General features: G+C 45.6%; 2 non-coding genes across 2 annotated transcripts; both read right to left on the bottom strand.

Moving 5' to 3' along the window:
- Positions 1-1,925: 1,925 nt before the first annotated feature.
- On the bottom strand, positions 1,926-2,080 carry LOC132915780 (5.8S ribosomal RNA). The gene has a single exon (XR_009659954.1). It is a non-coding gene; the product is annotated as a 5.8S ribosomal RNA (ribosomal RNA).
- Positions 2,081-4,574: 2,494 nt separating this feature from the next.
- LOC132915785 (small subunit ribosomal RNA) lies at positions 4,575-6,499 on the bottom strand. Its single transcript, XR_009659959.1, has one exon. It is a non-coding gene; the product is annotated as a small subunit ribosomal RNA (ribosomal RNA).
- Positions 6,500-12,500: the final 6,001 nt, after the last annotated feature.

Genomic DNA, 12,500 nt, shown 5'->3' on the forward strand with positions numbered 1-12,500 from the left:
CTTCGTTCGTCGCATCGAAAGACTCTCGCGAGACATCCGTTCCCGCGTCCGGTTCTTTAACGCCCGTCCTCTGTGTATCTCTTGTATCTCGATATATACGCACCACGATGTCGGAAGTACGTATATCTCCCTCGGCCGTTTCTCTAATTTTCGACTAATTCCAGAGCGGTTCCTTGTTCTCGCCTGTTACTGCTGGCACAGAGATCGAACACGCGACGGAGACACTTTTCGTGCCCGTCGGTTTCTTTGCTCTGTACCAACGACGAAAACGCATGGGAACGCTCGCAACTGGAACGTCGAGCGAGAGCGTACACCTTGGGGTGGTTTAAGAGCATTCTCGGGGACTGGACGACCGGCGCGACGGTTAGGATGCGCGGTCCAGCGATATAGACGACGAAGAGACATGGGATGACCAACGATCTCTTTTCACACTCTCTCTCTAAAATATATACTCTCGGAGCGACGAAATCGCTTCAAAGCAAAAAAAAATCACACGCGCGTAACGTCGTACGTACACGCGCGTGTATACCTCGTCTCTTCGATCTCGAGTCTTTCTCGAGCCTCTCCAAAGGGGATCGTTCTCTTCCTCTTGCGCGATCTCTCCGTGCGTGTCAGAGCGATTCCTTCTCGCAGGACGACGAAGACGACCGTCGGCGACGAGAGATCGAACAACTTCGTAACGGACTCGCGTGCGCATCTACCATCGGGTACGGAAACGCTGCGCCATCACCTTGAGCTTTCGTCCAATAACCCACGCGAGAAACCGATCATAGACACACGCTAGATACGCACAAGCTTTCTTTATAATAAGATTCCGACGAACGTGGCTTTGGGCCAGGTGCGCGGGCAGAGAGATACGCGACGACGGGGAAGAATTCGTCCCGATACAAGTACGCGTACTCTCCGATCTCCGGCGCAACGCTGGGGATCATATCTCCCTAAGTCATCAGCGTTCGAAGAATCTCGCTTGTGCGTTCCCGGATCTACGGCAACTCGTTGTGTCGTGAGTTAAAAGATTTACCGGCACAGAGGATGATAAACGCAACGACGACCCATCGATGCGACGGTCCTCGTTGTCTTCTCTCTCGTCTCGATCGTCTCGCGCCTGCAGAATACTACTCTGCCGCACGAACAGACGGAGTGGGCATTCGATCCCTGGGGCTGTACGAGCAAAGCGTCTCGAGAAAGGAGACGGTGATTTTGCTTCTTTCGAAGGTTTCGTTACGCCACCAAGATTTTAGAGGTTTGGGTAATATCTTGGTTCTCTCTTCTCTCCTCTCTCCACTAGAGTCACACAGCCAGTAAAAATCTTTGCTGCTGCTTTCTCTCAGTCTCGCCAAAGAAAAATTCATTTAAGACGACGTCGGGGGCGCGGACCTTCGTGCGAAGACCGACAAAACGTGACAGAGGCTGATACAAAAACAAAAAAAAATCGGCCACGAGGAAAACTTGTGCGTATGATTCGATAACCGCGTGTCGACAACGACGACGGGGTTCTCTCCGCTCTTGTTCGTATCCTTCTTCTTGCGCTTCGTCCGACTCTGAAACGTTCTAACGCGAACGACGGCGGGTTGTCAAGGCAAGAAGGGACAGAGAGAGACAGAGGTAGGTTGTGCACGAGTCTCCCGTGAACACGATAGATCTTGTATATTTGTATCGAGAGCGTGCCGACGATTTGCCACACGGCTTTCGACACGACCGCGACGAACGCCGACGAACGTCCAACAATCGCTCGTACGTCGCAGTACGTACGCCTCGACTGCTCTTTTATTTCGTATCCTTCGCTTGGGCGCGCTCGTCCACCGACTCTGAAACGTTCTAAGACGAACGACGGCGGGATGTCGACGAGGCGGCAAGAAAGGACAGAGAAGAGACAGACCGAGGAGCAACGATACGCAACGCAAGCAGTCTTAGGTTTACGTGAGCAACCCTCAGCCAGGCGTGGTCCAGGAATTGTATCCGTGGACCGCAATGTGCGTTCGAAATGTCGATGTTCATGTGTCCTGCAGTTCACACGTTGACGCGCAATTAGCTGCGTTCTTCATCGACCCACGAGCCAAGTGATCCACCGTTCAGGGTAATCTTTTATGCATTTTGCCATTTTTGTGTATATGATACTCAATGTACTCTGTACTCGAATTCTCGGTTCCGAAGAAGCCGATATCCGACACGTCCGACCAACGGGAATCGGATCGGCGGAAGTCGCCGTAAGATCGACGACACGAATGTTCCGAAACGAAATCGGCGGACTGCGCGACGAAACACGCGCCCGCCGACCGGGCGTAAAGTTCTTTGAAACCGTCGAGATCGAGGCTCCGTTCGTCAGGAAACGACGGGGATGTACACCCGATTCTGAATCCTCTGTACAGCACAGCGATCTCGCGAAGAAACACGCAAGGTGGCTAGCCCATGGTATCTCAAGATATATGGATCGACGATAGATGCGTTCCTCTCGTCCGATTGTTCGCAGCGAAAAGCCGGCGAATCTCCGTCGTTCGGGCATAACAAAAAAATGGGACGCACGGTCGTCGTCGTAGTAGTCCTCGCGCGGTCGTTTCTTCCCAATATCCAGAAGCAGAGTTTGAAAAACTGTTGCGACGGCACGGGGCATTCGACTCACGACAACGAGGATACTACGGACGGCCGGCGTCCCCTCTGATTCGACAAGATTTCTTCGTTCGTTCGGGCATAAAAAAAAATGGGACGCGCGGTCGTCGTCGTAGTAGTCCTCGCGCGGTCGTTTCTTCCCAATATCCAGAAGCAGAGTTTGAAAAACTGTTGCGACGGCACGGGGCATTCGACTCACGACAACGAGGATACTACGGACGGCCGGCGTCCCCTCTGATTCAACACAATTTCTTCGTTCGTTCAGGCATAAAAAAAATGGGACGCGCGGTCGTCGCAGTAGTCCTCGCGCGGTCCTTTCTTCCCAATATCCAGAAGCAGAGTTTGAAAAACTGTTGCGACGGCACGGGGCATTCGAGACTCACGACAACGAGGATACTACGGACGGCCGGCGTCCCCTCTGAACGAACTTTGTTCGTTCGTTCAGGTAAAAAAAAAAATGGGACGCGCGGTCGTCGCAGTAGTCCTCGCGCGGTCGTTTCTTCCCAATATCCAGAAGCAGAGTTTGAAAAACTGTTGCGACGGCACGGGGCATTCGACTCACGACAACGAGGATACTACGGACGGCCGGCGTCCCCTCCGAACAAACTTTAGGGTCGTTCGGGTGTTAGAAAAATTCGATGGCACGCACGGTCGTCGTAGTTCTCGCGCTGTCGTTTCTTCCCAATATCCAGAAGCAGAGTTTGAAAAACTGTTACGACGGCATGGGGAATACGACCCAAGACGTGAACATAGACTACCGGCGTCCCCTCTGAACGAACTTGGTCGTTCAGGTATAAAAAAAAAATTCGATGGAACGCACGGTCGTCGTATCTCTCGCGCTGTCGTTTCTTCCCAATATCCAGAAGCAGAGTTTGAAAAACTGTTGCGACGGCACGGGGCATACGACTCGCGACGAGGAGATAGACTGCCGGCGTTCCCTCTGATCGAACTTTGACTGTAAAAGTCTTTTCTCTCTACCATCACTCGCATATAATATATATATCTTTTCGGGCCAACATCCACTCTATGCGTTTTCTTTCCTGGTTACCCGATCCACGAGTACGATACGTACAACGTGGTTTCGTTTGCAGAACCACCTTCGTATATCGAACGCCGTTGAGACGAACGACAACGAAACGACACTCGAAGAGCACACGCCCTATGGGTAGGAAGCTCGCGCAGAGACTTCGTTCGATCCCAAAGAGGAGTCTTCGATATGTCCCGTTGCTAGGAGGAGACACAACGCAACACAGACCACGAAATATAGAAGAGGTTGGGTGTGAGCAAGATCTCTCCGACACGAGGCACTTTAGAGATTTTAGTTGTAATATTATTTGTTCGTTCGTTGGGTTTCCACAGTGCAAAGACGAAATACGAGATCGTGACGGCGGGTCTTTCTGTCTTACGACCTCACGCAGGCGCCTCGACCGGCATTTCTCCAATACACGTGGTTTCCACTGTAACTTTTTATTATATTGTATTATATTTGCCAAGTTCCCTTTTTCGTTATTATATATGTTCGTTATTATTGTTCGCTCCTTTTTGGTATTATTCGCAGACGGCGGGTCTTTCTGTCTTACGACCTCACGCAGGCGCCTCGAATAATTTTAGTTTAGTTTCATATATATAATATATATATGTGCATTTGTATTTGCATTTGCAGCATTGGTATATATATATATCTCTTCATCCCGATGATCGAGAGAGAGTGCCACACCTTCTCTTCGTATAGTTCCGTAGAACCGGAGGAGTCTGTCTCCTCCTTGTAATTATTTTTGCTAACGGAGCAAGTGAGAGTCAACAGCCATAAGGAATATACTTGTCTCCGTAGCCAGTGTATTTGTTAAAGTATATAGCTTGTGAATACGTCGTATATACTTTATGGGTCGATACAGGAGGAGTACGGCTCCTGACCGACCCTCTCATCATGTGTTAAGTCAAATTCTTTGTGTTTATGGTTCTTTCGTTAATGATCCTTCCGCAGGTTCACCTACGGAAACCTTGTTACGACTTTTACTTCCTCTAAATGATCAAGTTTGGTCATCTTCCCGGTAACATCGGCAATGCTTATCACATTGGCCGCGCACCAGTCCGAAGACCTCACTAAATCATTCAATCGGTAGTAGCGACGGGCGGTGTGTACAAAGGGCAGGGACGTAATCAACGCGAGCTTATGACTCGCGCTTACTGGGAATTCCTCGTTCATGGGGAATAATTGCAAGCCCCAATCCCTAGCACGAAGGAGGTTCAGCGGGTTACCCGGGCCTTTCGGCCAGGGAAAACACGCTGATTCCTTCAGTGTAGCGCGCGTGCGGCCCAGAACATCTAAGGGCATCACAGACCTGTTATTGCTCAATCTCGTGCGGCTAGAAGCCGCCTGTTCCTCTAAGAAGATTTATTTGTACGTTGGTAGTAAAAACCCGCCGACCGAAGCCGGGGGCCTTCGAGATACCATAAGTTACGTCTATTTAGCAGGCTAGAGTCTCGTTCGTTATCGGAATTAACCAGACAAATCGCTCCACCAACTAAGAACGGCCATGCACCACCACCCACCGAATCAAGAAAGAGCTATCAATCTGTCAATCCTTCCGGTGTCTGGGCCTGGTGAGGTTTCCCGTGTTGAGTCAAATTAAGCCGCAGGCTCCACTCCTGGTGGTGCCCTTCCGTCAATTCCTTTAAGTTTCAGCTTTGCAACCATACTTCCCCCGGAACCCAAAAGCTTTGGTTTCCCGGAAGCTGCCCGCCGAGTCATCGGAGGAACTTCGGCGGATCGCTGGCTGGCATCGTTTATGGTTAGAACTAGGGCGGTATCTGATCGCCTTCGAACCTCTAACTTTCGTTCTTGATTAATGAAAACATTTTTGGCAAATGCTTTCGCTTCTGTCCGTCTTGCGACGATCCAAGAATTTCACCTCTAACGTCGCAATACGAATGCCCCCATCTGTCCCTATTAATCATTACCTCGGGGCTCCGAAAACCAACAAAATAGAACCGAGGTCCTATTCCATTATTCCATGCACACAGTATTCAGGCGAAGGTAGCCTGCTTTAAGCACTCTAATTTGTTCAAAGTAAACGTATCGGCCCACCTCGACACTCAGTGAAGAGCACCGCGATGGGATATTGGTTGGACCGCCCCGCGAGGAGCTAAGCCCACCGATAGGACGTACCACATAATGCCAGTTAAACACCGCGAGCGGTGAACCGACACTGTGGTACACAAATTCAACTACGAGCTTTTTAACCGCAACAACTTTAATATACGCTATTGGAGCTGGAATTACCGCGGCTGCTGGCACCAGACTTGCCCTCCAATTGGTCCTCGTTAAAGGATTTAAAGTGTACTCATTCCGATTACGGGGCCTCGGATGAGTCCCGTATCGTTATTTTTCGTCACTACCTCCCCGTGCCGGGAGTGGGTAATTTGCGCGCCTGCTGCCTTCCTTGGATGTGGTAGCTGTTTCTCAGGCTCCCTCTCCGGAATCGAACCCTGATTCCCCGTTACCCGTTACAACCATGGTAGGCGCAGAGCCTACCATCGACAGTTGATAAGGCAGACATTTGAAAGATGCGTCGTCGGTGCTAGATGACCGTACGATCAGCACAAAGTTATTCAGAGTCACCAAAACAAACGATGGACGGACGGACGAGCCATCCGCCACCGATTGGTTTTGATCTAATAAAAGCATTCCAACCATCTCTGGAAGGAATCTGTTTGCATGTATTAGCTCTAGAATTGCCACAGTTATCCAAGTAAAGTTAGGTTACTATCCAAGAAACCATAACTGATTTAATGAGCCATTCGCGGTTTCACCTTATTGCGGCATGTACTGAGACATGCATGGCTTAATCTTTGAGACAAGCATATGACTACTGGCAGGATCAACCAGGGATCTTACTTAGTAGTACTCTCCACATAATTTTATAAGTTCTCCGTGTCGTAGGTGGGACGTAACACCGTACGACGAGACTTATATTATATATACGTCTTGTGGATGTTCGACTTTATTCGTCGAACTCCACCGTGGCCGTTACGAAGGTCCCCCAAAACTCATCGAACGCCACTAAACACAACTTCGTATAGCTGCTTTTATTCTGCGTAACTTTCACAGCTTTTTATTCTCGTAACTTTTTATTAATACCATACTTTCACAGGATCTTGCTACTTAAGATTTGCTTTATTCCCTTTTTCGAATATACCCTGACGGTTTAAGCACGTAAACTGCGCGCTGGGCATACCGTCTTTCTTAAGAATATATTCGCTATACTTCCATAGAACACATCTTCCAAGAGAAACGCACAACCTAAGATAGGAAGCACGCTCTCCAGCCAATTTAATATGTGCCGGCCTTCTGTCGCTATAAAACTCTGCCGGCACAAAGCATATGAATCGATCGTCGCAGACGATCCAGCATGAATACGTACTCAGTTAGTCCAAGCGCAGTGCCCTAACTTATAAAGTTAGAGCGAACCCACGCAGGGCACCAGCTTCCCGACTAAGGGGAACCTTGCCACGATATTTGGTCATTACGTCCAGGACAGCGACCCGCGGCGCAGCAGTGTAGAGAAAGAACCAAGACAGAACGAAGGAACAGTCGAGAAATAGCGTAAAAGTACACTAAGACTCGAGGAGCGGTGACTGAATTCTCAACCGAGGCCGTAGAATAGCCACACGCCCAACGCTGTTCCGTCCGAACCGTCCGGCTCGACGTGTCTCTTATAGATACCAAGGCGGCGGCCGGCAGGTCGGCGCCGGCCGGGCTAGCGGCCGCGCGCTTACCGTGACAAACCTCCGTAGCAACGTCCAGTCGGACTTAGTCGCTGGAGCGCTCGGTCACTTCGAACAGGTAAAGTACCATTATAAAACATCCTATCGTGGAGATATTTTAACGCACGGCTAATTAATATATTTTAAACACGTTTTTATCAAAAAATTTAATTTTTTTTTTTTTTTCAAAATCGCATCAGTAAACCACCAGTTTTAACGAACGCGGACAAAAACCACCTATTAACTCGATTAGAACGCTATAAAATAACGAGAAATATGCAAAAAAATATATACCTTGTAACGTTAATTAACGAAAAAATTGCAAAAATATCCCGGTCGTGTCACTTCGACGGACCCTATTTTTTTAAAAAATTCGATAAAAACGCTTAATCCAGTCGTATTTAATAGAGATATAACCGTTTCTGTAAAAATATTTATACCTTATAACGCTTTTTAACGAAATAACTCGAAAAAACCTTTTCGGACTTTTCGCGCGGCCGAAATTTTTCTAAGTCCCAACGTCCGGATCGAGTTTGCGACTAAGTTCCACGTCCCGGGTGTGTCGGTCCATTTTTTTTTTTCGTTCCCGCGATGAAATAAACGCTTAATCCCTACGTAGAATCGAATAATATTGCGATTTATGCAAAAATATCCATACCTTATAACGCTTTTTAGCGAAATAACTCGAAAAAACTTTTCGGCCGAAATTTTTCTAAGTTCCAACGTCCGGCTCGACTCTGCGGCTAAGTTCCACGTCCGAGGCGTGTTCGTTCTCATTTTTTTAAAACTTTTTCAGGATGAAATAAACGCTTAATCCCGACGTATTACGCGTTTCTATCGCCTTTTATGCAAAAATATCCATACCTTATAACGCTTTTTAACGAAATAACTCGAAAAAACTTTTCGGCCGAAATTTTTCTAAGTTCCAACGTCCGGCTCGACTCTGCGGCTAAGTTCCACGTCCGAGGCGTGTTCGTTCTCGTTTTTTTAAAACTTTTTCAGGATGAAATAAACGCTTAATCCCGACGTATTACGCGTTTCTATCGCCTTTTATGCAAAAATATCCATACCTTATAACGCTTTTTACCGAAATAACTCGAAAAAACTTTTCGGCCGAAATTTTTCTAAGTTCCAACGTCCGGCTCGACTCTGCGGCTAAGTTCCACGTCCGAGGCGTGTTCGTTCTCGTTTTTTTAAAACTTTTTCAGGATGAAATAAACGCTTAATCCCGACGTATTACGCGTTTCTATCGCCTTTTATGCAAAAATATCCATACCTTATAACGCTTTTTACCGAAATAACTCGAAAAAACTTTTCGGCCGAAATTTTTCTAAGTTCCAACGTCCGGCTCGACTCTGCGGCTAAGTTCCACGTCCGAGGCGTGTTCGTTCTCGTTTTTTTAAAACTTTTTCAGGATGAAATAAACGCTTAATCCCGACGTATTACGCGTTTCTATCGCCTTTTATGCAAAAATATCCATACCTTATAACGCTTTTTACCGAAATAACTCGAAAAAACTTTTCGGCCGAAATTTTTCTAAGTTCCAACGTCCGGCTCGACTCTGCGGCTAAGTTCCACGTCCGAGGCGTGTTCGTTCTCGTTTTTTTAAAACTTTTTCAGGATGAAATAAACGCTTAATCCCGACGTATTACGCGTTTCTATCGCCTTTTATGCAAAAATATCCATACCTTATAACGCTTTTTACCGAAATAACTCGAAAAAACTTTTCGGCCGAAATTTTTCTAAGTTCCAACGTCCGGCTCGACTCTGCGGCTAAGTTCCACGTCCGAGGCGTGTTCGTTCTCGTTTTTTTAAAACTTTTTCAGGATGAAATAAACGCTTAATCCCGACGTATTACGCGTTTCTATCGCCTTTTATGCAAAAATATCCATACCTTATAACGCTTTTTACCGAAATAACTCGAAAAAACTTTTCGACTGAAAATTTTTCTAAGTCCCTACGTGCCGATGCCGCGCGAGACTAAGTCCGACGGTCCGAGTGGTCGCCGTACAAAATTTTTTTGTAAATGGATTTGAACAAAAAAAATGTTTAATCCACACGTAGAATCGAATATTATTGCGATTTATGTAAGAAAATTCATACCTTATAACGCTTTTTAACGAAATAACTCGAAAAAACCCTTGAAATGAAAATTTTTTTCTAAATGAATTGGAACAAAATAAACGCTTAATCCACACGTAGAATCGAATATTATTACGATTTATGTAAGAAAATTCATACCTTATAACGCTTTTTACCGAAATAACTCGAAAAAACTTTTCGGTCGAAATTTTTCTAAGTCCCAACGTCCGGATCGAGTTTGCGACTAAGTTCCACGTCCCGGGTGTGTCGGTCCATTTTTTTTTTTTCGTTCCCGCGATGAAATAAACGCTTAATCCCTACGTAGAATCGAATAATATTGCGATTTATGTAAAAATATTCGTACCTTATAACGCTTTTTAACGAAATAACTCGAAAAAACCGTTGAAATGAAAATTTTTTTCTAAATGAATTGGAACAAAATAAACGCTTAATCCACACGTAGAATCGAATATTATTGCGATTTATGTAAAAAAATTCATACCTCGTAACGCTTTTTAACGAAATAACTCGAAATAACTTTTCGACTGAAAATTTTTCTAAGTCCCTACGTGCCGATGCCGCGCGAGACTAAGTCCGACGGTCCGAGTGGTCGCCGTACAAAATTTTTTTTTAAACAAATTTGAACGAAAAAAACGTTTAATCCACACGTAGAATCGAATTATATGGCGATTTATGTAAAAATATTTGTACCTTATAACGCTTTTTAAGGAAATAACTCGAAAAAACCCTTGGAGCGAAAATTTTTTTCTAAACAAATTTGAACGATAAAAACGTTTAATCCATACGTAAAACGTCTTAACATTCCTATTTATGTAAAAAAATCCATACCTCGTAACGCTTTTTAAGGAAATAACTCGAAAAAACTCTTTCACCGAAAATTTTTTTCTAAATAAATTTGAACGAAAAAAATGCTTAATCCCGACGTAGAATGGTATAACATTGCGATTTATATAAAAATATGTGTACCTCATAACACTTTTTACGGAAATAACTCGAAATAACTTTTCCGTCTTTTCGCGCTGGTCGGAATTATTCTAAGTCCCTACGTGCCGGCCGGAACCTAGTCGAAGTGCCAGCCTCCCGGTCATGTTGGTCCGGCGGGAGAAATTTTTCAAAAAAATGAAAAGAAATCGTTACGTTCGCCTTCGTTTCGACGAGACATAACGATTTCTATAAAAATTTCAATACCTTATAACGCTATTTAACGAGATAAATCGAGTTGAACGTTTCCGTCTTTTCGCGCCGGCCGGAATTTTTCTAAGTCCCTACGTGCCGGCTGGAACCTAGTCGAAGTGCCAGCCTTCCGGTCATGTTGGTCCGGCGGGAGAAATTTTTCAAAAAAATAAAAAGAAATCGTTACGTTCGCCTTCGTTTCGACGAGACATAACGATTTCTATAAAAATTTCAATACCTTATAACGCTATTTAACGAGATAAATCGAGTTGAACGTTCCGGTCTTTTCGCGCCGGCCGAAATTTTTCTAAGTCCCTACGTGCCGATGCCGCGCGAGACTAAGTTCGGCGGTTCGATTGGTCGCCGTACACAATTTTTTTTTAAATGAATTGGAACAAAATAAACGTTTAATCCACGCGTAGAATCGAATTATATGGCGATTTATGTAAAAATATTTGTGCTTTATACCGCTTTTTAAGGAAATAACTCGAAAAAACCGTTGAAATGAAAATTTTTTTCTAAACAAATAGGAACGAAAAAAACGCTTAATCCCGACGTAGAATGGTATAATATTGCGATTTGTGTAAAAATATTTGTACCTTATAACGCTTTTTACCGAAATAACTCGAAAAAACCCTTGAAATGAAAATTTTTTTCTAAACGAATTGGAACGAAAAAAACGCTTAATCCCGACGTAGAATGATATAATATCGCGATTCGTGTAAAAATATTTGCACTTTATACCGCTTTTTAACGAAATAACTCGAAAAAACCGTTGAAATGAAAATTTTTTTCTAAACATATTTGAACGAAAAAAACGCTTAATCCCGACGTAGAATGATATAATATCGCGATTCGTGTAAAAATATTTGCACTTTATACCGCTTTTTTAGGAAATAACTCGAAATAACTTTTCGGTGTTTCCGCACTCGTCGAATATTTTCAAAGTCCCTGCGTTGGACGGAGGCAAGCGGCAGGCTCTCGCGCGTCGCTCGCTCGCTCCGCTCGCTCGAAAAAAAAACTAGACCGACCCAAAACCAATCTCTCTTTCGCGTTCGTTCCTCGATATTCGCGGCATCGGTTTTGGGTTGGGCTAGTCTTTCCTCGAGCGAGCGGAGCGAGCGAGCGAGCGAGCGTGCGCGCGCGCGCACAGGGCGTCTCGGTGCTGGGCGTACCTTTATAATATCGAGTCTACTCCGTCGCTGGCCCGCGATAGGGGGGCTGGGGGGGCAGCGCGCCGTTCCATTGTCATCGCTGCAGCGGCGTGTTGCCTTCTTCAGGCGCGCACGTTCAAGTGCAGCGGCGTGTTGCCTTTTTCAGGCGCACACGTTCAAGTCCAGCGGCGTATTGCTTTCTCGAGCGCACGCTTACAAGTCCAGCGGCGTATTGCTTTTCGATTTTAATTTAAAAAAAAACGCCGCTAAGTCCAGCGGCGTATTGCTTTTCGTCTTTAAAGCAAAAAAATCGCCGCTAAGTCCAGCGGCGTATTGCTTTTCTATTCTAAAGCAAAAACGCCGCTAAGTCCAGCGGCGTATTGCTTTTCTATTTTAAAGCATAATCGCCGCTAAGTCCAGCGGCGTATTGCTTTTCTATTCTAAAGCAAAAACGCCGCTAAGTCCAGCGGCGTATTGCTTTTCTATTTTAAAGCAAAAACGCCGCTAAGTCCAGCGGCGTATTGCTTTTCTATTCTAAAGCAAAAACGCCGCTAAGTCCAGCGGCGTATTGCTTTTCTATTTTAAAGCAAAAACGCCGCTAAGTCCAGCGGCGTATTGCTTTTCGTTCTTAAAGCAAAATCGCCGCTAAGTCCAGCGGCGTATTGCTTTTCTATTCTAAAGCAAAAACGCCGCTAA

Source organism: Bombus pascuorum, unplaced genomic scaffold (genome assembly GCF_905332965.1).
Source record: "Bombus pascuorum unplaced genomic scaffold, iyBomPasc1.1, whole genome shotgun sequence".
Classification (NCBI taxonomy): domain Eukaryota; kingdom Metazoa; phylum Arthropoda; class Insecta; order Hymenoptera; family Apidae; genus Bombus; species Bombus pascuorum.